We start from the raw sequence: 26,695 nt of genomic DNA, 5'->3' as shown, positions 1-26,695 counted from the left end.
TGGACCACAGCGCACCAGGTCTCCTGGTCCTCCATCATTTCCCGAAGCCTACTCAAACTCATATCCATCGAGTCAGTGATGCCATCCAACCATCTCGTCCTCTGTCGTCCCCTTCTCCTCCCATCCAACCATCTCGTCCTCTGTCGTCCCCTTCTCCTCCCACCTTCAATCTTTCCCAGCATCAGGGTCTTTTCTAATGAATTAGCTGTTTGCATCAGGTGGCCAAAGTATTGGAGCTTCCTTCCAGTGAATATTCAAGACTGATCTCCTTTAGGATGGACTGGTTGGATCTCTTTGCATCCAAGGGACTCTCAAGCATCTTCTCCAACACCACAGTTCAAAAGCATCAATTCTTTGGCGCTCAACCTTCTTTATGGTCCAACTCTTACATCCATATGTGACTACTGGTAGAGATAGACGGAGGGCAGATTTCAGCAATAGTTAAGAGAAAGACTGATAGAAGCTGTTAATTGACTGGATGTGGGAGAAGGATCATAATGAAGAAATAGGAGTCCCTTATGACTCCCAGCTTTCTGAATTAGGTGGCTCTGTGGATGGTAATTCAATTAGTCAAAATCGAAAATGCAGTTTGAAGGTTTTTTTTTTTTAATGGTATATATATTTATTTATTTTCAATTTTTGGCTGTGCTGAGTCTTTGTTGCTGCACATGGGCTTTCTCTAGTTGTGATGAGCAGGGGCTACTCTTCGTTGCTGTGCATGACCTTCTCATGCGATTTGAAGGTTTTTCTGATGTTAGCAAAGGGGAAGTGTTGCATGAGGGGGAAATTACTAAGAGAAATGAGTGCCATCTGGCTGAAAAAGAGCTTTGCCATTACTGGATTTCAATAACAGGAGAGAGAGAGGAGAATTACCAGATTTTGAAGCCCACAGTAGACCTGGGTCTGACAAAGTTACCACTTAATAAATGTTTACTGAACTAGGCCAAAGATAACAGCAGTGTACAGAGTGTATGAATGAGTAAGGAGCTGAGGCTTTTGTGTACCCAGCATCACAGTAGGCAAGAAAAAGTAAAGTCTACTGTGGAAGTATATAGTTAATCTAGGGTTAAGAAGTACCTTAACGGCACCCCACTCCAGTACTCTTGCCTGGGAAATCCCATGGATGGAGGAGCCTGGTGGGCTGCAGTCCATGGGATCGCTAAGAGTCGGACACGACTGAGCGCCTTCACTTTCACTTTTCACTTTCATGCATTGGAGAAGGAAATGGCAACCCACTCCAGTGTTCTTGCCTGGAGAATCCCAGGGACGGCGGAGCCTGGTGGGCTGCCGTCTATGGGGTCGCACAAAGTCAGACATGACTGAAGCGACTTAGCAGCAGCAGCAGCAAGAAGTGCCTAATAATGGTAAAACTGCTGATACAAATATTTTTACCACTGAAAACAGAGCAAAGAGGGAAAGATATTTCTATTTTCTTAAATCTTGCTCTATCACATATGTTGTTATTACATCTTTGCATTAAAAATTAAGCTTTGTTCACAATGGGTTTAATCTGTATAGGAAATCACAAAATGTAATACTTTGGTCCTCAGTGATTCCCACGTGCCCAAGGCACTGTGTCCATAGGCTGGCAGCTACCAGGATAGCCTTTTTCTTCTCCCTTCATTTCTTTAATTTGCTCTCCCAACTTGGTAATATCAACATATATCCCACTTATTATGTTATGACTTGAATACATATCAAAATTTGTAGAAATAAACCAAGTGAAATCATCACTTTACTATGTATGTGCAAAGTGTCCGGAAAGTCATTTCCTGGCTAAACATCCCACCACCCATTCTTTTCCCAGTGGTCAAGACTGTAGAGCATGGAAAGTGACTTGGAAGCAGTCGTCCTAGAGAAGGCAGCATCAGGCAGCTGCCAACCAGTTTCGTTAATAGGAAGACCAGTCTTCTCTAAGACAGTTGAGAATGATGATGACTTCATTGGGCTTTAAGGAAATTTATTTAGGCATGAATTGGGTGGAGAGTGCTGGAAAAGTATAAGTGGCCCATCTAGAGTTTGGTAATTATTTCACAACTGCCTGGCGCTTAAACCTTTGGGATACCAGATTACAGATGGCATTACCCAGGGACAAAACCCAGATCAGAGGGAGAACATACTAGAACCCTTTGCCAGGAGCAGTCTCCTGCCATAACCATCCAAGTGGCAGGATTCACCGCAGGACAAAGGAACTTTTGAAAGGGACTTGAAAAAAAGAGTTCAGTTACTCTGCGGTTAACCCATCAAAGACGTCTTCCTGTAACCCAGAGGACAGCAGACTCGACATGTGCTGGCCATTTGGAAAACAGATTCATATGGAGTAGATCAAACATTTCAGGAGAGCCCCTTGCCTTGAAAAGATGGAGCCTTATGAAAATCATTAAGCAATTCGTTGATATTTATTTGCTTACACTGTGCTTCAGCAAAGCAAGCAGGAAGATGAGGATAAGAGCCATTGACCCAGTTTCAGAGGCCCTAGTTCAGGAATGAAGGATTCCCTTACACGCTTGATTTTAAAGAGCCTTTTAAGAAGACATCCTACCACACAGCTGGCATGGGGAGGCCGTCTTGGCTCCGTCCGACTGTGTATTAGGTTAACAACCACCTCAAGCTTCTTAGAAACCTAGAAATCCCCAGGCTGTTAAAGGAATTCCACAGGGCTAAGAAAATGCTTGCAATCACAGCACTTGAAGCAGAAAAATATTTCCAAACATCTTCCTTTCTCGCTCTGTGTTGCTTTGTGTAACCCACTCCCAGCCTCCCAAAACCCCGGGTGGCTCCACAGCATACCCAATAATCTGTCCTTCTTAATGAGCCAAAACTCTTCATTCATGGCTTAGGTCCATGGACTTGGGAATGAACAAGAAGCAAGTCTGTGTTTTCACATTGAGAGTTACCAGGTTATATTGTGCACAAGTTCCTTCTAAAGTAATTCCACTGTCTGATGCGGGGAACTATGCCTGCTATAAAGTTTAAGGAAGTGGCCCCTCCAGATTCTTCGGTTTCTTAGCCTCAACTTCCCTTCCACTCAGATGCAAAGTTTCTGTGAGTGGAGAAGGTATCAGTAGAATGTCATCATTCTTACACTCGGGCTTTCAAGTGATCTGTTCTCTGGGAGGGGCCAAATGCATCGCCTCAGAGGCACTGGGGAGTCAGTTGGCTCTTGAAAGCTGAGATCAACTTCTCCCAGCACATGACAGAGGTTGAAAAATCTGTCCTCCAAATAGTCAACACATATGTTCTGAAATTCATTAAGTTCCAAAATCAAAAAACGAATTTAAAAGATCCAGCATTGGTTCTTGTACAAAGCAGATACTCAAGGAATGCTTGTTGACTGATGAATTTCTTAGCTGATAAATATGAGAAATACAGTCTGTTGTGTATTTCATGGTAGCTGAGGTTGCTAGGAAGACATTTATCCCCAGTTTATCATTATACAAGTTTTAGAAAATGAATTGTCTAAACCCTAGCTGTGTTTGAAGGACAACTTTCCTCACAAAGCTTTCCTGTAACTCTGTGCTTTGTCACCATTGGAGGGGGACAATCGTCACTTGGCTTTGAGTTGTTAATTAACTTTTTGTTATCTTCCCAACTTCATGATCCTGCAAAGGAAAAGTTCGGTCTTATTTTTTGTTTACTTAAATTTTAGGGGTTACCCTTTCAGGATCCAATATGAACTTTTGCACAAATCACTCAATAACTATTTGTTTCCAGATCGATTCATTCTTTGATACATGTTAAAAATATAGTCTGGTCTGTACCTTGTGACAGCTGAAGTTGCAGTACACAGAAAGTGTCATTCTCTGCTATTTTTTTACAGCCTGTATTTAGAAGAAATGTTGTCTTAGAAGAGCTTTTCTGTGATCTCAAGTTAGGTATAGATACCAGTATTTAAGAGGGAATAATGTAGAGACATTACTTTGCCAACAAAGGTCCATCTAGTCAAGGCTATGGTTTTTCCTGTGGTCATGTATAGATGTGAGAGTTGGACTGTGAAGAAGGCTGAGCGCCGAAGAATTGATGCTTTTGAAGTGTGGTGTTGGAGAAGACTCTTGAGAGTCCCTTGGACTACAAGGAGAGCCAACCAGTCCATTCTGAAGGAGATATGCCCTGGCATTTCTTTGGAAGGACTGATGCTGAGGCTGAAACTCCAATACTTTGGCCACCTCATGCGAAGAGTTGACTCATTGGAAAAGACTCTGATGCTGGGAGGGATTGGGGGCAGGAGGAGAAGGGGACGACAGAGGATGAGATGGCTGGATGGCATCACTGACTCGATGGACGTGAGTCTGAGTGAACTCCGGGAGATGGTGATGGACAGGGAGGCCTGGCGTGCTGTGATTCATAGGGTTGCAAAGAGTCAGACACGACTGAGCAACTGAACTGAACTGAACTGAATGTGTTTTATGCAGTAAAGTAAGATAACAAGTGTACCGATATTGCAACATTGCAGTGACATTTTTGTTGATTGACAGAGATGCTGATTAATTTCTAATAGGCTCTTAACAGCCATTTCTGAGAAGCCTTTGGTATGAGAGTTACTTTGTAGATGAACTAATTAGGCTTTTAGAATACAAGACCTAGTCTTGATACTTCTTGTACTAAGAAATAAGCAAGGAAGAAAAGGAGGGGGAGAGACAGAGCAAGTGAGGAAAAAGAAAAAGAAAGGAAGAAAGGGAGGGAGGGAGAAAGAAACTTAAAATATCCACATACATGATCTAAACACTTATTAACTAATGACTTGCGTACATAACAAATATGTCAATATTGGAAGTTGAATGAAATAAGAAATTCTAACCCCAGAAATATAATTTGAGGATCTTTCTCCCACAAAACGTTGTTATCAGTGACCACTTGCCCAGAGCCATCTCACTTCCAGGCCTAAGGAAAGCCCATCGTGGGAGTTTACCTAACACTGAGCTGCTGAGAAGCACTCTGTGTATCAGTGTTTCAGCTGGGGGTGTTCTTCCAAAAGAGGCCCAGAAAATGGGCCTTTACTGACACTTGCACTTCTTGTTATCCCAACAGTAGCCTCCCCCACAGCAGATGTTGACTCCTTTCAGTGGATTCTGTGGGCATCCTCTCATTTAAGGACTCCGTGGAAGTAGAGGCTGTCTTTTTTATTTGAGGAGGGCTGATGCACGAGAGATGCTCAATACCTATTTGTTGAGAAAGTACATTTTCATATCAGCCCCATGAAATAACAGTAGGAGGCTTGTTTACTGGCTGGGGAAATACAAATGTGAAGAGAATAAGTCACTTGCTTGAGATCTCTAGTGAGCCCTGATTTTTTTCCACTGGCTCTCTGAGTAGCATCTCTGCTGAGCCTCCTGTGAGAAAGCAACCATTTACCTTGGTATGCCATCATTATATCTGAAGTGCTACTTTCTAGGGTATCCTTTCCTTTTGCTGATAAGTTAAAACAAACAAACAAACAAACATTTTGATCCCTTGAAGATGATTAGATATTAAAAAAAAAAAAAAAAAAGGCTAAACCAACAAGGCTATATAATAGTCTTTTTCTGGTGAACTTTTTTTTCCTAAATCAGAAAATGGTTACTTAGACAGCTCAGAGCTCAACTCTCCTTCCTTTATCAAGACTTCCTTCACATGGAAAGTGGCTCGTACTCCATGGAGTGTGCCAACAGTGTTTACAGGCTGCCAAAGTTTTCTGCCTCTTTCTTAAAAGAGCCAGGACTTTTCTTTTCAGAACTTTATGACACAAGCAAAACTCAGTCACTTTCAAACACTGTTATACCTCAGTTTCCTTAAAATATTTTAGAAAACTTTCCATATCTTATTAAAGTATTTAAGTATAATACAAGTTTTCAATAGCTATCTTCACATAAATACTCTACTGAAAGAACAAAAATTTCTAAAGAGGTAGACAAATATTGATCAGGAACTACCAAAAACTTACTATATAATTTCTTAATTAAGTACATGTGTTATATTTGCACATACAAGAGTGCACAGAGATAACAAGAGCTCAAAATGGCACATGCCTCCCCAAACCAAAACCTGTGTTTTAGCAAAACACATTTCAATACTATTCCACATGTGATATACTTTTACTATATAAATAAAGAAAAAAAAAACGGAGTAATAAAACCTATCAGTCCATGTTGCTTCTCTGATAGCTCAGTGGTAAAAAATCCATCTGCAATGTAGGAGACACAGGTTCAATCCCCGGGTAGGGAATATTCCCTGGTGGAGGAAATGGCAAGCCACTCTAGTATTCTTGGCTGGGAAATCCCATGGACTAGGAGCCTGGCAGGTTACAGTCCTTGGGGGTCACAGAGTCCGATATGACTGAACACTCACGTAATCCATATTGGCCATTTGTACTGAATTAAACATTGCCAAAGACTGTATATCAATGAAAAAACTTGGAGGAAAAAAGAATAGATAAATTGCATTGTAATATCAGTGGAAGATTACCTGGATCCGAGTAGATGGGTAGATAGGCATTTTGTATAAATTGACTCAATCATATGTTTTTTAATTGATATATAGTTGATTTAAAATGTCATATTTTAATGTTTCTGGCATAGAGCAAAGTGATTCATATATGTATTATTTTCCATTTTTATTACAGAATATTGAATATAGTTCCCTGTGCTATACAGTAGGAGCTTGAAGTTTATCTATTTTATACACAGTAGTGTGTATCTCGGAGAAGGCAATGGCACCCCACTCCAGTACTCTTGCCTGGAAAATCCCATGGATGGAGGAGCCTGGTAGGCTGCAGTCCATGGGGTCGCTAGGAGTCGGACACTACTGAGCGACTTCACTTTCACTTTTCACTTTCATGTATTGGAGAAGGAAATGGCAACCCACTCCAGTGTTCTTGCCTGAAGAATCCCAGGGACTGGGGAACCTGGTGGGCTGCCGTCTATGGGGTCGCACAGAGTCAGACTGAAGCAACTTAGCAGCAGACTTAGCAGTGTTTATCTGCTAACCTCAAACTCCTAATTCATCCCACCCCCACCCCCTTTCCTGTTTGGAAATCATAAGTTTGTTTTCTAAGTCTGTGAGTCTGTTTTGTAAATAAATTCATTTATATCTTATTTCAGATTCCACGTATAAGTGATATCATATAATACTTATCTTTTTCTTTCTGTTTTACTTCACTGAGCATGATAATCTCTAGGTCCATCTCGACCGTGTTCTTCATCTTGCAACTGAGATGACCATTATTCAGGAAGCTGCTATTCATTTGTATTGAGTGAGATATGGTATGTAAACCACACAGCACCACATCTGGCACGTGGGCTTGGTGTTTTGTTCTAGCCAACCATGTCACTTATTGATACCACCAAGGCCACTCCAAGAGGAGGAAACATTATAATGAAATTGGTCATGCTTGTCAGCTTTGAATACTACTCCTATTATGACTATGCTCTCCATTAGTGGCATTCATTTTATATCTGTTAAGAATGAATTTAGTTCTATATGAAACACAATAAAACACCAGTTGCCAAACATATCTTCTCCATGCCTGACTTAATTAAATCTCACCCATCCATCAAAGCTCGTTTTGAATGCCACCCCCTCCATTACATCTTTGCTGATCTCTCCAAATGTTTTCATTCTCTCTTGAACATCTTAAAAACTTTGGCTGTTACTTCTTCAAGGATACTTAGCCTGCTCTGCCCGTCATGTTACTGTCTCTTTGCCTGATCCCAATTAGATTTCAAGTCCCTTGAAAGCCAGGATCCGTCTAACCTTTACATTTCCTATAGGCTAAGCAGGGCTTCCCAGGTGGCACTAGTGGGAAGAACCTGCCTGCCAATGCAGGAGACATAAGAGATGCAAGGCTTGATCCCTAGGTCAGGAAGATCCCCTGGAGAAGGGCATGCAAGCCATTCCAGTATTCTTGCTTGGAGCATTCCATGGTCAGAGGAGCCTAGTGGGCTATGATCCACAGGGTCGCAAAGAGTCAGACAAAACTGAAGTGACTTCGCATACACACAAGCTAAGCACAGGGCATTGGACTTAGAAGTTCAATAAAAATGTGTTGAATTGCAGTGAATCACAACCCACCCTGGCTACCAGGCCTTGGGCCAGCTTCAGAGTGCAGAACACAATGGCTTCTTGTGTTCGCTGCTGTGCGCACTCACAGGCATACACTAAACACCTGGAAACATGGGGCTACTTAGTTGCTTGGCAAATACTCTTCCTCCCAGGGTGTCTTCCCTTTTGAAGACGCTGCTCTGACAGCTGGCCTGCTGCTGGTTAGAAGGGGCACTCCCTGCAATGGTCCATCAATGCAACAAACGGCCAAATTCACGGTGCCAGAAACTAAGAAAAGAGAAGGATCCTAGTAGGAGAGCCTCGGTGCCAAGAATGCACTCTCAGATTGATCACTAAGAGGGAAGCTGGGAACTCGGCAATGCAGAAAACGATGTTGAATTTCCACCGAAGCCTCTTCTGTCTTCTGTCCCCCCTTTCTTTCTCCATCCTCCTATTTCCCTCTCCTGTACCCCATCCTCCACTGTCACTTGGTCTTGAGGAGCTTAGAGTTCAACCCTAATTATGAGGAAGAAGCCTCCGCTCCAGTGAGGTCAGGGCCATCTCCCACTTCCTCTCTGGGATGCTCTCCCAAGATGCTGTGGCAGCGATGCTCCTGCTCTTTATTAAATACAAATTGCACTGAGCAGCTTCCAGGAACTTGAGTGGAAAGTTGATTCCCCCCAAACCCTCAAGGCATTTCCCAGATCCTGAAAGGATTATTTATTATTATTATTTACAGGCCTACACCATTGTTTCAAAGTTTCCTTAAAGGAACAGCATAGAATAAGCATGCAGCCTCAGAATGCACCCTTAGATTCTGACATAATCTGTCAGATTCTAGTCGGCCATCAGGGCAGAAGGGAACAGGCTTCTCCCTGAAGCTCAGGCAAGGTTGGCAGATTTGCAAAGATAAATACAGGACACCCAGTTCAATTTGAATTTCAGATAAATGATGAATAATGTTTTAATATAAGTATGTCCCCAATATTGCATGGGACATACTTGTACTAAAACAATATTTGTTGTTTATCTATAATTCAGGTTGAACTGATTATCCTGTATTTTATCAGGCAACCCTAACCCAGGGAGAGTCAAGACCATCAAGAGATTTTCCCCAACAAAAGCTTCTTTTAAAGCCCTGGCTGAATGGTTTTGGACGACATTTCAATTCAGGCCCCTGCATTTTCCCTGGAGTGTGAGCTCCATGTCATAGAAAAACAATTAGGAGAATGAACATTCAGCGAACATTCCGCCCCTTCCTTGCCCTCAGCAGCCTGTGGCAGACTGCTCCCCCTCAAGCAGCTGGGGAGGAAAAAGCTCTCTCTTTTAAGACGGCTTTCCCCTCCCCTTTCACAGATTGGATTGTTTCTGAGATGTGCTGGAGAGCCGCTTTGGCTAATTGCTTGCAGACTGCGATCCAACCAGGCTTGCCAACCGTGGAGGCAGTATGGAGGGGCTAAGAGGTACGGAGGAGGAGTCTGGCGTCAGGGGTCTGGGTTTGGGATTCCGGCTCTGCCACTTCCTGCCTGTGACACGCTGGGTGAGTTGCTTAACCTCTCTGAGCCCTGGTCGCCACATCCATAAAATGAAGGAATTCACAGGGTGGAGGGGATGGTGACATGAGACTGAAGCATGTCCAGTGCTTGTCACCGTGCCTGACACATAGCATGTGCTCCTTTAACCTTGTGCCTGACACATAGCATGTGCTCCTTTAACCTTGTGCCTGACACACAGCATGTGCTCCTTTAACCTTAAGGAGCTATTGTTATTATTGTGTCTCTTTGGTATGTCACACATGACAGAAACCAAGTCTACTCAAGCCTGAGATTTGGAAATGTCGGAACGCAGATTCTAGAAGGCCATTAAGCCCTATATACCCAGAAAGGGTAACTCACTTGAAGCCTGGCTCCATTGCTCTCCAGTCCCTGCCCCATTCAGTCTGGTAGACTGAACCCCTCTGAAGTCAATGATTAGAACACCAATGGACATGAATTGTTGTTGTTATTCTTGTTTAGTCACCAAGTTGTGTCAGATTCTTTGTGATCCCATGGACTACAGCACGCTAGGCTTCCCTATTCTTCACTGTCTCCCAGCATTTGCCCAAACTCACATCCATTATATCAGCGATGCCATTCAACCATCTCATCCTCTGTTGTCCCCTTCTCCTCCTGCCCTCAATTTTCCCAGCATCAAGGTCTTTTCCTGTGACTCACCTCTTTGCATCAGGTGATCCAAGTATCAGAGCTTCAGCTTTAGCATCAGTCCTTCCAATGAATATTCAGAGTTGATTTCCTTTAGGATCGTCTTGCAGTCCAAGGGACTCTCAAAAGTCTTCTCCAGCACCACAATTTGAAAGCATCAATTTTTTCAGAGCCCAGCCTTCTTTATGGTCCAACTTTCACATCTATACACGACTACTGGAAAAACCATAGCTTTGACTATACAGGCAAAGTGATGTCCTTGCTTTTGAAATGCTGTCTAGGTTCATGACAGTTTTCCTTTCAAGGAGCAAGCATCTTTTATTTTCAGTCACCATCTGCAGTGATTTTGGATCCCCCCAAAAATAAAGTCTGTCACTGCTTCCACTTTTTCCCCTTCTATTTGCCATGAAGCAATGGGACGCCATGATCTTAGTTTTTTGAATGTTGAGTTTTAAGCCAACTTTTTCACTCTCCTCTTTCACCCTCATCAAGAGGCTCTTTTGTTCCTTTTCACCTTCTGACATTACAGTGGTATCATCTGAATATCAGAAGTCATTGATATTTCTCCCAAGAATCTAGATTACAGCTTTTGATTTCCCAGCCCAGCATTTCACATGATGTACTCTGCATATAAGCTGAATAAGCAGAGTGACAATATACAGCCTTGATGTATTCCTTTCCCAATTGTTCCACATCCAGTTCTGTTTCTTCTTGACCTGTATACATGTTTCTCATCTCATTAGGAATTTTCCACAGTTTGTTGTAATCCACACAATCCAAGGCTTTAGTGTAGTCAATGAAGTAGAAATAGATGTTTTTCTGGAATCCCCTTGTTTTCTCTATGATCCAGTGAATGTTGACAATTTGACCCTTGTTTCTTCTGCCTTTTTTAAACCCAGCTTGTACATCTGGAAGTTCTCAGTTCATGTACTGCTAAAGCCTAGCTTGAAGGACTTTGAGCATTAACTTGCTAGCATATGAAATGAGCCCAGTTGTACAGTTGTTTGAACATTCTTTGGCATTGCCCTTTTTGAGACTGGAATGAAAATTGACATTTCCCTGTTCTGTGGCCACTGCTGGTTTTCCAAATTTGCTGGCATATTGAGTGCAGCACTTTCACAGCATCATCTTTCAGGATTTGAAATAGCTCAGCTGGAATGACATCACCTCCACTAACTTTGTTTGTGGAAATGCTTCATAAGGTCCACTTGACTTCACACTCCAGGATGTCTGGCTCTAGGTGAGCAACCACAACATTAGGAATTAGGATGTGAATTAGATCACCACAAAAATGTATTGGGAGTCAGATGTCTACCTGAAGCAGTGGAAATAAGAAAGAGGTGAAGAGAAGTGGAAGGAGAAAAGGGAGGAAGAAGAAGGCAGGGAGAGAGCAGTCTTCTTATGAGCACTCAGTGGAATCGTATTAGAATGGTGCTGACCTGTAATCACAGTTTAACAAATGTTAGCTCTCATTTGAGATGTCTTAAAGAGTGGGTAGGGCTTTTATAAATAGAAAGAGGAATTTGTAACTTAGAAGAATAAATAATTAAAGTTATTAAGAAACTGACCTTAATAACTGTGTGCTTGATGAATTTGGACTTGGTTTAGAGGCAATGGAGCTGGGGAAGACTTCTGAGCAGGGGCTGAGACATTATTCCTAGTAGAGAGATGCTGAGAAAAATGTGCTCTCACCAAAGTATGTAGATGGACTGGAGGGGGAAAAGGATACAATGGAAAGACTGGTGTAAGCAGGAGGCTGTTAGAAAAAAAACCAGTTGAGAAGTGGTGTGAGCGTGAAGGGGGAGGGGAGGGCGCACCCAGCAGGGTAGAGGGAGAGAGGAGGGGAGGGAGAGAAGGGAAGGGAGGGGGAGAAGATCAGAGAGAGAAAGAGAGGGAACTGCGGCGATTGAATATACAAGTTTGGTTACCAATTGACTGTCACTGATCAGAACGAAGAAAACCAAAGTTTTCAGACTTAGAAAGTATTGATTGCCACCTTTAGCAGATCATGTTTTTTGCCTAGCCCTCATTCCCCATCTCTCCTCCCCTCCTCCAAATTTGTTCAAATGTTTACCCTCCTTTAAATGGCCACTGCTTAACAGATGACACACGTGTCCTCGGCACCAGCAGGTGGATATTGACTTGTCCAAGACATCCAGGTGGCTCCACGTTCTTCCCAGTGATTGGACTCGGCATGAGCATATGGCAAAATTCTTGGCAAATTTATCAAAAGAGTGGAAACAACCCAAACGTTCGTCAGTTAAGAAATGGATACATAAATGTGGCATGTCTATGCAGTGGGATACTATTCTACAATAAACAAGAATGAGGTACTGCTTCATGGTACAACATGGGTGTGCCTCAAAACATTATGCTAAATGAAAGGAGTTAGACACAAAAAGCCATGGATTGGGTGATTCTTTTTGAACAAAATGTTTAGAATCACAAATCCATAAGGGCAGAAAGTAGGTTAGTGCTTGTCAGGAGCTTGAGAGAGAGGGAAAAGAAAAATGATTGTAAATGGATACAGGCTTCCTTTGGGAGCAATGGAAATGTTCTAACATTGATTGGGGTGATGGCTGTGCAGTTCTGTGGCTCCTGTGAATCTATTCAAAACCTGAATTGTGTGAATTATGTGGTATGCAAAGTGTATCTCAATAAAGCTGTTATTAATTTTTTTTTTTAAGAACCAAAAGAAAGACTGCTAGGGAGACTTCTGGAACAGATTTTATTGCTTTAAAAAAAATACCACACACACACGCATATACAAAAACAACCTCAGCCTCTTTTTCTAGAAACTGATGTAAAGAGACTGAATATAATCGCTGGGGATGTTACAATAGTCTACCTACCATGACAGGAACCAGCAGAAGCCAGAACTGACCCACAGAAGAGGCCAGAGCCAAGAGAAGCACCTAGACTTATTATTACTTAAGATAATAAGTTTTCTTATTTTTTAGGCCACCTGAGTTGGGGTATCATATCACTTGTAGCCACAGCATTTTAATTGATACAGTTCTATGAACAAGAAGGAGAAGTGTTGGTTTTTCAGAGAATCTATGAGTTTACATTAATTTGCAAGTATAATCCAAGTGAAAGTTTGAGTGGTAATTGAAGATCTGGAGAAACAGATGGATAGATGAATGGATGGATAGATGGACTGGAAGTTCCATGTTTGGAGCTGAAGGCTGAAGTCCCAGGGAAAGCACAGAGAGAGTACGAGAAGTGTCTGACCTGCCTGGACAATCTCCACTGAACAGGAGGAAGAGCAAAAGAGATTAGTGAAGGAGACAGAAAAAGTGTGCAGAAAGAAAATTAGAAAGCTGGAAAATCCTGCAAATGCTAATCACACAAACCAAGAACAGGATTCAAGAGGAAGGAAATTAAAGTTTGGGTCAAATTTTACAAAGAAAACAAAGAGGAAATAACAGAGAAACTATAGTTTTATAACAATGAGGCCATTTTAAGAAAAAAAATGTCAAAACAACAAAATGTGATTTTAGCAGTATAATGGTGACAGAAGCTAAGTTTTAGAAGATACGAGTGAGGGGAACAGTGAGTGAACACTGAGGAAGTAGGTGGCAGCAGTGTAGGACATCCTTACAGAAGCAGAGCCACTGTGGCAAGCCACTGACATGCAGGGGCTGTGTGTTAGTACATCACGTGCTTGTGTGCATGCTAAGTCACTTCAGTCAGGTCCAACTCTTTGCAGCTCCAAGGACTGTAGCCTGTCAGGCTCCTCTATCCATGAGATCCTCCGGGTAAGAAGACTGGAGTGGGTTGCCATGCCTTCCTTCAGCGACCCAGGGATCGAACCCACATCTCTTACATCTCCTGCATTGGCAAGGGGGTTCTTACCACTAGTGCCACCTGGGAAACCCTGTTGTTACATCATAACCTAGTCCTATACTTGTTGCAGATACTGAAAGGATTAAAAAAGCCAGAAAAATAGCAAAAGAGAACAACTAAGTTCCAAGGGAACATTTCATGGCAAGATGGGCTCGATAAAGGACAGAAATGGTATGGACCTAACAGAAGCAGAAGATATTAAGAAGAGGTGGCAAGAATACACAGAAGAACTATACAAAAAAGATCTTCATGACCCAGATAATCACGATGGTATGATCACTCATCTAGAGCCAGACATCCTGGAATGTGAAGTCAAGTGGGCCTTAGGAAGCATCACTACAAACAAAGCTAGTGGAGGTGATGGAATTCCAGTGGAGCTATTTCAAATCCTGAAAGATGATGCTGTGAAAGTGCTGCACTCAATAGGCCAGCAAATTTGGAAAACTCAGCAGTGGCCACAGGACTGGAAAAGGTCAGTTTTCATTCCAATCCCAAAGAAAGGCAATGCCAAAGAATGCTTAAACTACTGCACAATTGCACTCATCTCATACGCTAGTAAAGTAATGCTCAAAATTCTCCAAACCAGGCTTCAGAAATATGTGAATTGTGAACTTCCAGATGTTCAAGCTGGTTTTAGAGAAGGCAGAGGAACCAGAGATCAAATTGCCAACATCCGCTGGATCATCGAAAAGGTAAGAGAGTTCCAGAAAAACATCTATTTCTGCTTTATTGACTATGCCAAAGCCTTTGACTGTGTGGATCACAATAAACTGTGGGAAATTCTGAAAGAGATGGGAATACCAGACCGCCTGACTGCCTCTTAAGAAACCTATATGCAGGTCAGGAAGCAACAGTTAGAACTGGACATGGAACAACAGACTGGTTCCAAATAGGAAAAGGAGTACGTCAAGGCTATATATTGTCACCCTCCTTATTTAACTTCTATGCTGAGTACATCATGAGAAACGCTGGGCTGAAAGAAACACAAGCTGGAATCAAGATTGCTGGGAGAAATATCAATAACCTCAGATATGCAGATGACACCACCCTTATGGAAGAAAGTGAAGAGGAACTGAAAAGCCTCTTGATGAAAGTGAAAGTGGAGAGTGAAAAAGTTGGCTTAAAGCTCAACATTCAGAAAACGAAGATCATGGCATCTGGTCCCATCACTTCATGGCAAATAGATGGGGAAACAGTGGAAACACTGTCAGACTTTACTTTTTGGGCTCCAAAATCACTGCAGATGGTGACTGCAGCCATGAAATTAAAAGACGCTTACTCCTTGGAAGGAAAGTTATGACCAACCTAGATAGCATATTGAAAAGCAGAGACATTGCTTTGCCAACAAAGGTCCATCTAGTCAAGGCTATGGTTTTTCCTGTGGTCATGTATGGATGTAAGAGTTGGACTGTGAAGAAAGCTGAGCACCGAAGAATTGATGCTTTTGAAGTGTGGTGTTGGAAAAGACTCTTGAGAGTCCCTTGGACTGCAAGGAGATCCAACCAGTCCATTCTGAAGGAGATCAGCCCTGGGATTTCTTTGGAAGGAAAGATGCTAAAGCTGAAACTCCAGTACTTTGGCCACCTCATGTGAAGAGTTGACTCATTGGAAAAGACTCTGATGCTGGGAGTGATTGGGGGCAGGAGGAAAAGGGAACGACAGAGGATGAGATGGCTAGATGACATCACTGACTCGATGGACGTGAGTCTGGGTGAACTCCAGGAGTTGGTGATGGACAGGGATGCCTGGTGTGTTGCGATTCATGGGGTCACAAAGACCCCGTGAAGTCGCTCAGTCAGACACGACTGAGTGACTGAATTGAACTGAAGTTCAAGAAAAAATGTTTCCTTGAAAAATGGACAGGGAGGCCTGGCGTGCTGTGATTCATGGGGTCACAAAGACCCCATGAAGTCGCTCAGCTGGACACGACCGAGTGACTGAACTGAACTGAACTGAACTGGAGTTCAAGAAAAAATGTTTTGGGTTTTGATTTTTCATATTTTGGGGGCAAATGAGCCCCAAGCACATTAGTTAGGGAAACAGAAAGAGTCAATAGAAATAACGAACTGACAGATGATGACACAGTGTCCTAAAGAGAGCAGAAAACATGGCAATGCTCAAGCCCAGAGATGGGTCTCTGCCCTTCTTCTTCCAAGAGAGGAGTGAAAATCAGACTCAGGAAGATTACCTGGCAGTTGGCACTGGAGAAGAAAACTGAGGGAGCTCATCCTCATTAGCCCATGCACTTGATTTTGAGCGGGGGCAAGAGCAAGTTGGAATTTAGAATCCTGAGAGTGGAGCAGTTTCAAAGGATGAGGAGTGTCTACGCCTTAAATAACTGTGCACGCAACGATCGCCTTTGTGTGTCAGCCTCCTGGCAGCTGTCCACATGGGGTGACTGGCAAGAACGGCCAGCAGAACCTATTGCATTCTTTTGGTCTAAATGCCACAGACATTTCTTGAATAAAATCATCATTATTTAAAAAGTAAATTAGTCCTGCCCAGGAAGGGTTAAAATTGTTTTTCCCAAGTTCTAGCCTAGCGCCCAACCCCCACTGTTTCCCCAAGTCCTTTAACAAAATTAGTTATTCCATTGACAGACCAGTGCTGGTCCCCTCGCAGAACAACACCTGCTGTGCTCCCTCTGTGAGTGCACTCGAGATGAACTTTGAGCCACGCATCTGCTGCAGAGAAGGAACTCTTATTCCCAAATGGCTGACATTAGCTGAAGATTCTGGGTTCATCTCCACCATAGCATATTTTTATTAGATAGGCTGCTGGAGAATCAGAGGAATAAATTTAGTTACTGTGTCTATACCTCATTACGATGCATCCCCAACTATTGTTCTTTTCATCAGTTTAATGTCATTCTCAGACTCTGTTTCTGCAAAGTGACTATTTGGATGAAAACCAATGTCCATTCTCAGTTACCCCCAAGCCACTGGTGTATCTGGGCTAAGGATGTATTTTCATGATGTCACCACCCCAAACCTCTTTCTTTGATTTAAAGCAGTAGTTGGCAAACATGTTGTGTAAAGACCCAGAGAGTAAATATTTTAGGCTTTATGAGACATATGATCTCTGTTGCAGGGAATCAGTTCTGTCATTGTAACACAAAAGCAGCCAGAGGTAATACCTAAATGAATGAGCATGTTTGTGTTCCAATAAAACTTTACAAAAACAAGCAGTGGGTTGGATTTATCCCATGGGCTGTACTTTGCCAACCCTGGATTAGCAAGAAGACTTCAGGTGAACTGATAGATAAAAACCAATATCTTTTCATGTGTTCATCTCTGAGAAGGAACAAAAAAAATCACCAAAACATTCTGTTGGACATTTAATTTCTTTTGCAGGCAGCAGAGTGGCATGTCTTTCTAATATATGGCATCCTGGAACTTCCGTGGTAGTCCAGTGGTTACGACTTCATCTTCCAAAGCAGGGAGTGTGGGTTCAGTTCCTGGTTGGGGAGCTAAGATCCCACACGCCTTGAGGCCAAAAAACCAAAACATAAAACAGAAACAATATTTTACAAAATTCAATAAGTACTTGAAATTCGTTCATGTCAAAAACATACTGTATGGCATCTTAAGTTTTTAGATTCCCCTCCCCAGAAAAGTTGAGAACAGCAGCAGAATTTAATTCAGAGAAGAGAGGGTTAAATGCTTAAAAATTGGAGGGTGAAAGTATCATTTATCTGCAAACACAGACTCCTCTTTAGAAACTGATTTATCCAGACATTGAGTTGATTATGAGATGTAGAGTAAAAACAAATTTGCTGACCTTCTTTGCAGGGATCAAAGGTTAAATTCATTCCCTGTAGGATGGTTCTGCTAAATCACTCCCAAGCCGCCTGGTGACATATTTTTGAAAAATATTTCTCTCTAACTTTATCAAGTGTTCTTTGTGTTCTGGAAACATGATTTGAAGTCCCACTTAGAGCTGGGAACTTATGAGTCTTAGATAGCTGAAATTCTTCTCCAACTCCATCCAGAGACATATGGTTGATTGGTGTAGATGTTAATTTCAGTGGTTAATAACTAGTTTTACTTATCAAAGATTGATATCCTACTTACCTAATATTATTTGTTGAAGATTAAAATTAACATTTTACACTGGATAACCAAGGGTTGTATGAACAATGCATAGATAAAGAGCTAAAATTATCCACTTTGATGTCCTTGACATTGGGCTGGATAAACATGTCTTAAATTAAACTGTCTATCAGTGACTGAGTGTTCTCAACTTCTTTGCCTCCAAGCAGTGTCTCAGAGCAGAATTGCAAAAATTCAAAAATTAGGAAAACTTTGTGCACAAATTAGTTGAGCTTCAAAACATTTTTTAATAAAGCAAAGTTTCTATCTCTTCCACTGTAAATTCATACCAAACATTTCAATAGCAATGGTTTACAAAATTCATTTTATGACAAAGTTTTGTCACCACATAGAAAAATTTAGGACAATGGTGTAAGTATTTTATATACTAAAGGACCTTCCTTTAGTCTATTTATATGTCAAATAGTATAATTTAACTAATTTTAAATAATCAGTTACTTCACGAAATAGTGTTATCAACTCTCTGTTGGTCCCCAGTTGTTTTAATTACAATTGCTATGTTCAGAGTTGTGGCCCTCCAAAATTCATATGTTGAGACCCTAACCCCCAATTTATTTATTTTTTATTTTATTTTTGCTTACTTTAAATTTTTTTTTAATTATGAAAATATGATAATACATTTACAGGAAACTTGGAAAATACAGAACAAAGTTACATATAGTTCCACTATATATTATAATTATTTTTTCAGTAGATAAATTAAGATTTTTAGTTGGAGTTTCAAGATCAAACTCTCAAAAATTAGTAGAATGAATGTACAGGAAAGTAGAAGGATATAGAAAGTGAAAGTGAAGTCGCTCAGTCAGACTCTTTGCGAGGCCATGGACAGTAGCCTACCATGCTCCTCCATCCATTGGATTTTCCAGGCAAGAGTACTGGAGTGGGTTGCCATTTCCTTCTCCAGAGGATCTTCCCAACCCAGAGATCGAACCCGGGTTTTCCACATTATAGGCAGATGCTTTACCGTCTGAGCCACCAGGGAAGTCCTGAAAAGCACTATGAATCAATTCAACTTAATTGAGATTTATATAATTTTCACACAACAGTAGATACAAATTATCTTCAAGTTCCTATGGATGATAAACTATATCCAGGGACATAAAACCAGGTGCAAAAATTTCATGCCTAACTTCCAATTTTGAGATATTATTTGGGAATTCTTTGGGAGATACTTAGGGTTAAATGAGGTCATGAGTGTAGGACATTCATGATGGGATCAATGATAGGTTTAGAAAAAGAGGAAGAAAGAGAGATTTCTCTCTTCATGCCATGTGAAGATATAGCAAAAAGCTGGCCGTCCACAAACCTGAAAGAAGGCCCTCTGCAGGCACTGATTTGGCTGGTACCTTGATCTTGAACTTTCCAGCCTCTGAAATTGTGAGAAATGTCTATTGTGTAAGCCACCTAGTCCACGATATTTTGTTATGGTGGCTCCAGTCAATGGATATAACAATACTACAATTTAATGAGTAGAAAACTAAGAATATAGAAGGGTGTTAGTAAAATTTTAATTTCTAACACTTGCTGGCTTCACAAAGAATAACAAATTCGGATATTCTTCCCTACAAAGTTCAGAGACTATGTCATTGCCGGCTGAACTCTGAGAATCTAGATTGTTAAAACTAAGCCGAATAACTTTCTGTCTTTGGGGAGCATGTGTGCACAATCAGACAGAAGTCTCTTCGTTGATGGAAGAGGAGGCAGGAATAAGGGTACCCGATTTGTTGGGTGAAGAAACTGAGAACTGATTTTTCCAGCTGTGAGAGACATGAAAATTAAACCCAAACGTCCTCACAGATGGGATTCCACTCACACACTACACACTTTCTTCTGTACCATGAAGCAAATCAATGGTATTTTGGTAACTGAAGTTTCTAGTCAGATACACACCAGGTGACTTTGGATATGTTCTTTTTCTTTGCCGAGGCTTGGCTTCTTAACCTACAAGTGGAAACAATGATATATATAATCCCATAAGGTGGTTGGGAATTAGAGATAATGCAACTAACACACTATTTTGAGGTGTTAGTCGCTCAGTTGTGTCCGACTCTTTGTGACCATGGACTACAGCCTGCCAGGCTCCTCTGTTCATGGAATTCTCCAGGCAAGAATACTGGAGTGGGTAACCATTCCTTTCTCCAGGGGATCTTCCTGATCTAAGGATAGAACCCAGGTGTCCCGCATTGCAGGCAGATTCTTTACCATCTGAGCTGGTAGGGTATCACCCAACACACTAGTTACTGGCATAAAATAAGCACTCAAATAAGTGTTTGTGCTATTATTTGGATTATATGTTAAAAAGAGACAAAATGGCTCATTTCATTCATGGAATCACTTTCACAAATTTTGAAGCTAAAATACAAGTAAAGTTCCCTCAATCTTTATCAACTAAAGCCAATAAAATGTTTGGAGATTGTCCTTTTAAGACTTTGCTACTGTATGTATATATGTATGTAATCATGAAGTATTATTTTTAAAAATCGCCAAACTTTTATTGGGAGGCAGAGACATATCACATGGGATCTTGAGCTCAAATTCTCTCCTCTTGAAAGCCACCACAAATGATAAGGAGAGCTAACAAAGGAAGAATTAATTACCCCCTGAGGTTTTAGCCCCAACCCCATGACCTATGGGCTCAGACCTATGTACTTGTGAGGATTTATTTTGCCTGGTTGCTACTGCTGCTGCTGCTACTAAGTCACTTCAGTTGTGTCCGACTCTGTGCGACCCCATAGACGGCAGCCCACCAGGCTCCCCCGTCCCTGGGATTCTCCAGGCAAGAACACTGGAGTGGGTTGCCATTTCCTTCTCCAGTGCACAAAAGTGAGAAGTCAAAGTGAAGTCGCTCAGTCGTGTCCAACTCTGAGCAACCCCATGGACTGCAGCCTAGCAGGCTCCCCCATCCATGGAATTTTCCAGGCAAGAGTACCGGAGTGGGGTGCCATCGCCTTCTCCGATTTTGCCTGGTTGGGGAGGTCTAATAGGCCCAGCTCTCCTCAAATATCTCCCAAATATGAGAAAACCCCTGTTAATAGTTGTAGCCACACTTCACAAGTGAGAGAAATGCAGAATATGACTAACGGGCCAGGACTCCCATTGGAGGTCAAGGAGTTGTCTCTTTTCCTTGTCCCACAAGAACCCCACCTAGCTCACCATGACTGCAAAACTCTTCCTTCTTGGAGTTGAGTGAGCAATGAGTGGAGGCAAAGAGGATCTTAAGTTTCCCTTTAAAGTACATATTTCTCATTTTGGAGATAGGGTTGGGAGAGCACTTGGGTGAAAACTGTTGAAAGCACATATTCTCCCAGCAGAAAAAAAAAGAAGAAGAAGAGTGGACATTGACATAAATATAAAATGTTGCATGTAACTTACAGGAGTAAACAGAGCTGGAGCCCATCAATGGACCTCAGTTAAGAATCTTTGACTTACTGTTATTTTAAACAAATATTCATTGAGCACTGATTGTGAGGCACCGTGTTAGACACTTTTATGTCTTCATGTCTTATCTTTGAAGCTCAAAATACTCCTTCCTTTTAGATACTATTGTGTCCATCTTACAATAAGGAAACTGAAACAAAGAAATGTTAAATGATCTGCCCAGTTGTAGATTTTAATAGTAGCCCTGCCATGTAGACCTGTACGAACTTAGGTCAGGTCAGTTGTTCTTACTCTTATTCTTGTTTTCCTACTCTATAAGCTTGGTAGTAAAGATCCCATTCACTTTACTAATAAAGCTAGTAAGACTTTATGTACTATACAGTAATATTCATTGCTGACTAAGTGGTCAAACAAGAGATGGCAAGAGTGAATGTCGACATTCTAGGAATCAGCGAACTGAAATGGACTGGAATGGGTGAATTTAACTCAGATGACCATTATATCTACTACTGCGGACGGGAATCCCTCAGAAGAAATGGAGTAGCCCTCATGGTCAACAAAAGAGTCCGAAATGCAGTACTTGGATGCAATCTCAAAAACAACAGAATGATCTCTGTTCGTTTCCAAAGCAAACCATTCAATATCACAGTAATCCAAGTCTATGCCCCAACCAGTAACGCTGAAGAAGCTAAAGTTGAACGGTTCTATGAAGACCTACAAGACCTTTTAGAACTAACACCCAAAATAGATGTCCTTTTCATTATAGGGGACTGGAATGCAAAAGTAGGAAGTCAAGAAACACCTGGAGTAACAGGCAAATTTGGCCTTGGAATATGGAATGAAGCAGGGCAAAGACTAATAGAGTTTTGCCAATAAAATGCACTGGTCATAACAAACACCCTCTTCCAACAACACAAGAGAAGACTCTACACATGGACATCACCAGATGGTCAACACCAAAATCAGATTGATTATATTCTTTGCAGCCAAAGATGGACAAGCTCTATGCAGTCAACAAAAACAAGACCATGAGCTGACTGTGGCTCAGATCATGAACTCCTTATTGCCAAATTCAGACTTAAATTGAAGAAAGTAGGGAAAATCACTAAACCATACAGGTATGACCTAAATCAAATCCCTTATGATTATACAGTGGAAGTGAGAAATAGATTTTAGGGCCTAGATCTGATAGACAGAGTGCCTGATGAACTATGGAATGAGGTTCGTGACATTGTCCAGGAGACAGGGATCAAGACCATCCCCGTGGAAAAGAAATGCAAAAAAGCAAAATGGCTGTCTGGCGAGGCCCTACAAATAGCTGTGAAAAGAAGAGAAGCGAAAAGCAAAGGAGCAAAGGAAAGATATAAACATCTGAATGCAGAGTTCCAAAGAATAGCAAGAAGAGATAAGAAAGCCTTCTTCAGTGATCAATGCAAAGAAATAGAGGAAAACAACAGAATGGGAAAGACTAGAGATCTCTTCAAGAAAATTAGAGATACCAAGGGAACATTTCATGCAAAGATGGGCTCGATAAAGGACAGAAATGGTATGGACCTAACAGAAGCAGAAGATATTAAGAAGAGGTGGCAAGAATACACAGAAGAACTGTAGAAAAAAGACCTTCACGACCCAGATAATCATGATGGTGTGGTCACTGACCTAGAGCCAGACATCCTGGAATGTGAAGTCAAGTGGGCCTTAGAAAGCATCACTATGAACAAAGCTAGTGGAGGTGATGGAATTCCAGTGGAGCTATTTCAAATCCTGAAAGATGACACTGTCAAAGTGCTGCACTCAATATGCCAGCAAATTTGGAAAACTCAGCAGTGGCCACAGGACTGGAAAAGGTCAGTTTTCATTACAACCCCAAAGAAAGACAATGCCAAAGAATGCTCAAACTGCTGTACAATTGCCCTCATCTCACACGCTAGTAAAGTAATGCTCAAAATTCTCCAAGCCAGGCTTCAGCAATATGTGAACCGTGAACTTCCTGATGTTCAAGCTGGTTTTAGAAAAGGCAGAGGAACCAGAGATCAAATTGCCAATATCCACTGGATCATGGAAAAAGTAAGAGAGTTCCAGAAAAACATCTATTTCTGCTTTATTGACTATGCCAAAGCCTTTGACTGTGTGGATCACAATAAATTGTGGAAAATTCTGAAAGAGATGGGAACACCAGATCACCTGATCTGCCTTTTGAGAAAACTATATGCAGGTCAGGAAGCAACAGTTAGAACTGGACATGGAACAACAGACTGGTTCCAGATAGGAAAAGGAGTATGTCAAGGCTGTATATTGTCACTCTGCTTATTTAACTTCTATGCAGAGTACACCATGAGAAACGCTGGGTTGGAAGAAGCACGAGCTGGAATCAAGATTGCTGGGAGAAATATCAATAACCTCAGATATGCAGATGACACCACCCTTATGGAAGAAAGTGAAGAGGAACTGAAAAGCCTCTTGATGAAAGTGAAAGTGGAGAGTGAAAAAGTTGGCTTAAAGCTCAACATTCAGAAAACGAAGATCATGGCATCTGGTCCCATCACTTCATGGGAAATAGATGGGGAAACAGTGGAAACAGTGTCAGACTTTATTTTTTTAGGCTCCAAAATCACTGTAGATGGTGACTGCAGCCATGAAATTAAAAGACGCTTACTCCTTGGAAGGAAAGTTATGACCAACCTAGATAGCATATTGAAAAGCAGAGACATTACTTTGCCAACAAAGGTCCATCTAGTCAAGGTTATGGTTTTTCCATTGGTCATGTATGGATGTGAGAGTTGGACTGTGAAGAAGGCTGAGTGCCAAAGAATTGATGCTTTTGAACTGTGGTGTTGGAGAAGACTCTTGAGAGTCCCTTGGACTGAAAGGAGGTCCAACCAGTCCATTCTGAAGGAGATCAGCCCTGGGATTTCTTTGGAAGGGCTGATGCTAAAGCTGAAACTCCAGTACTTTGGCCACCTCATGTGAAGAATTGACTCATTGGAAAAGACTCTGATGCTGGGAGGGATTGGGGGCAGGAGGAGAATGGGACGACAGAGGATGAGATGGCTGGATGGCATCACTGACTCGATGGACGTGAGTCTGGGTGAACTCCGGGAGTTGATGATGGACAGGGAGGCCTGGCGTGCTGCGGTTCATGGGGTCGCAGAGTCAGACATGACTGAGTGACTGAACTGAACTGATTGTGTGTACTAAATCATATGTACAAACCTAAATTGCTGTGTGGCTTAAATGAGATCATGCAGTGAAATATTTCGCACAGATTCTGGAATGTGTAAAATGCATAATAAATTATTACATTAAAGAAAGAAAGAAATCACCTGATCATTGGAATAGCCCCACCAACTTTATGTCAGCTGGAGAAAGCTGTAACATACCAATCAAAGACTTTTTGGCTGCAAGGGATAAAAATCTACTCAAAGTAGCACAAGGAAGGAGGGTTATTTAATGGACAATTTACTCAACAATAGAGTGCCACACTCCGTCAAGACATGAGGGTATCTTATAGAATTTTGTGTAATCAGGTCAAGAAGTCCAGCCAGGCCTCCTGGACTGGAGTTGGAATCTGGGCTTTGAGAACTAGTCCTTCTATTTTTTCAAGACCTACACAGTCTTTCTCGTATCTTCTCGTGCCTTCACTCCTTTTTTTGTGTCTTCACCACTTTTCCCTGTTTCTCTCCCTGTGTTCTTTCTCTGTGTGCTCGTTTTGGACATGGCCCAGTGCAGCTCTCTTAGGCCTGATCTCCATGTTCTCCCCACTCAAGTATTTACACCAACTAGAATCCTCCTCTCTGTGGTTGAAAACATCTAAAGAAAAGGATCTCACTGGCCTACCCAGACTATGGCTCCCCTTGGGGTCAGATCATGGTAATCAGCTGAAGCCATAGGACTATGAAAATGGGGACTCTCAAGTGTGCAAACGTGGGGACCCAGCCCCACTCATTTCAGGTCCTGGTGGAGTAGCATTTTGGAAAATGGATTTACTGCATGCTATGGTCTCAAGGAAGAAGGGGGATGAATTGATTTTGATGTCTTGCAAAAGTATTCCCACCATGGAAAAGAAAACTAAAAGTCATGCCTACTCAAAAGGTACACGTTCCTTTAATTGTTTTTTTAAAGGGCAACATATGAAGTCCTGGTTTCACAATGTGTCCAAGTCTTTAGGCAAACATGTCCAACAGTGGTTTGTTCCTGTTTCATACTTGTTTTATTTTATTTGGCAGCAAAATGAAGATCATGTTTCGAATAAAAGCCCAGTTCTGTCCCTTATACGTTTCATTAGGCATTATATGCTGATCCTGTCGTCTCTTTCCAGGCGTACCCAAGCGTGTTTTACAGACTCCTTTTGTAGGAATATTTTGGTTGTAGGATTTGAGGAAGATAAAAGTCACTCATAACTCATTATTTATGTTAATAAATTAATAAAATTGCTTTTTCTTGATGCTATTTGGAAAAAACTGCTGGGAAACCTAAAACTGAACTATGCTTGTGGAGAACAGGAAGTAGAGAGAATACAGGAGATTGTGGAGACAGGAGTCTGAGTGCAGGCTCTGCCTCTCCCACACGAGCTGTGTGTCCTTAGGCAAATTAACCTTTCTAGGCCTCAGCTTCCCTTCATCAGTCATATAAAGGTGATTGATACTGCCTTGAGCTTGAGTTTATAAGTTTGAGGACACAATGAGATAAAAATGATATATTCTCATGAAAGTACTTTGATGATTTGAATATGCTTCAAAAAATGGAAGCTTCTAATTTAAAGAACAAAAATTGCCTGAGCCCAGAAAACTGAGCAGAGCTTTCCCCCTCATCCTGTGTCTCCCTTCAGCAGTTCTCAGGGCCTTAAAAGCAGATGGATCCAGATCCTTAGCACTAACTCTTCCCTGTTCAGTTCCCCACTAGCTTGTGGCAACATCCTGTCTTATGTGGCTTCCTGCTGATTCTTGGATGAGTCTCTCCAAAGGTGCATATTCACCTCTGATGGTCATTTAAAAATTCAGTCAACATACATCAGCCCAAGTGTTCATCATGCATTTAGATAGGCTGTGATTTTATAACAAAACAAAAGTAAGAATATACCAGGTGGTCTTCTAAGCACTTTCATCAATAACCTCTTCTGACAGGCACCACGGACCCCAG

The sequence above is a fragment of the Bos taurus genome, chromosome 26 (assembly GCF_002263795.3).
Source record: "Bos taurus isolate L1 Dominette 01449 registration number 42190680 breed Hereford chromosome 26, ARS-UCD2.0, whole genome shotgun sequence".
In the NCBI taxonomy this organism is placed as follows: domain Eukaryota; kingdom Metazoa; phylum Chordata; class Mammalia; order Artiodactyla; family Bovidae; genus Bos; species Bos taurus.
Note: the sequence above shows the minus strand (reverse complement) of the source record.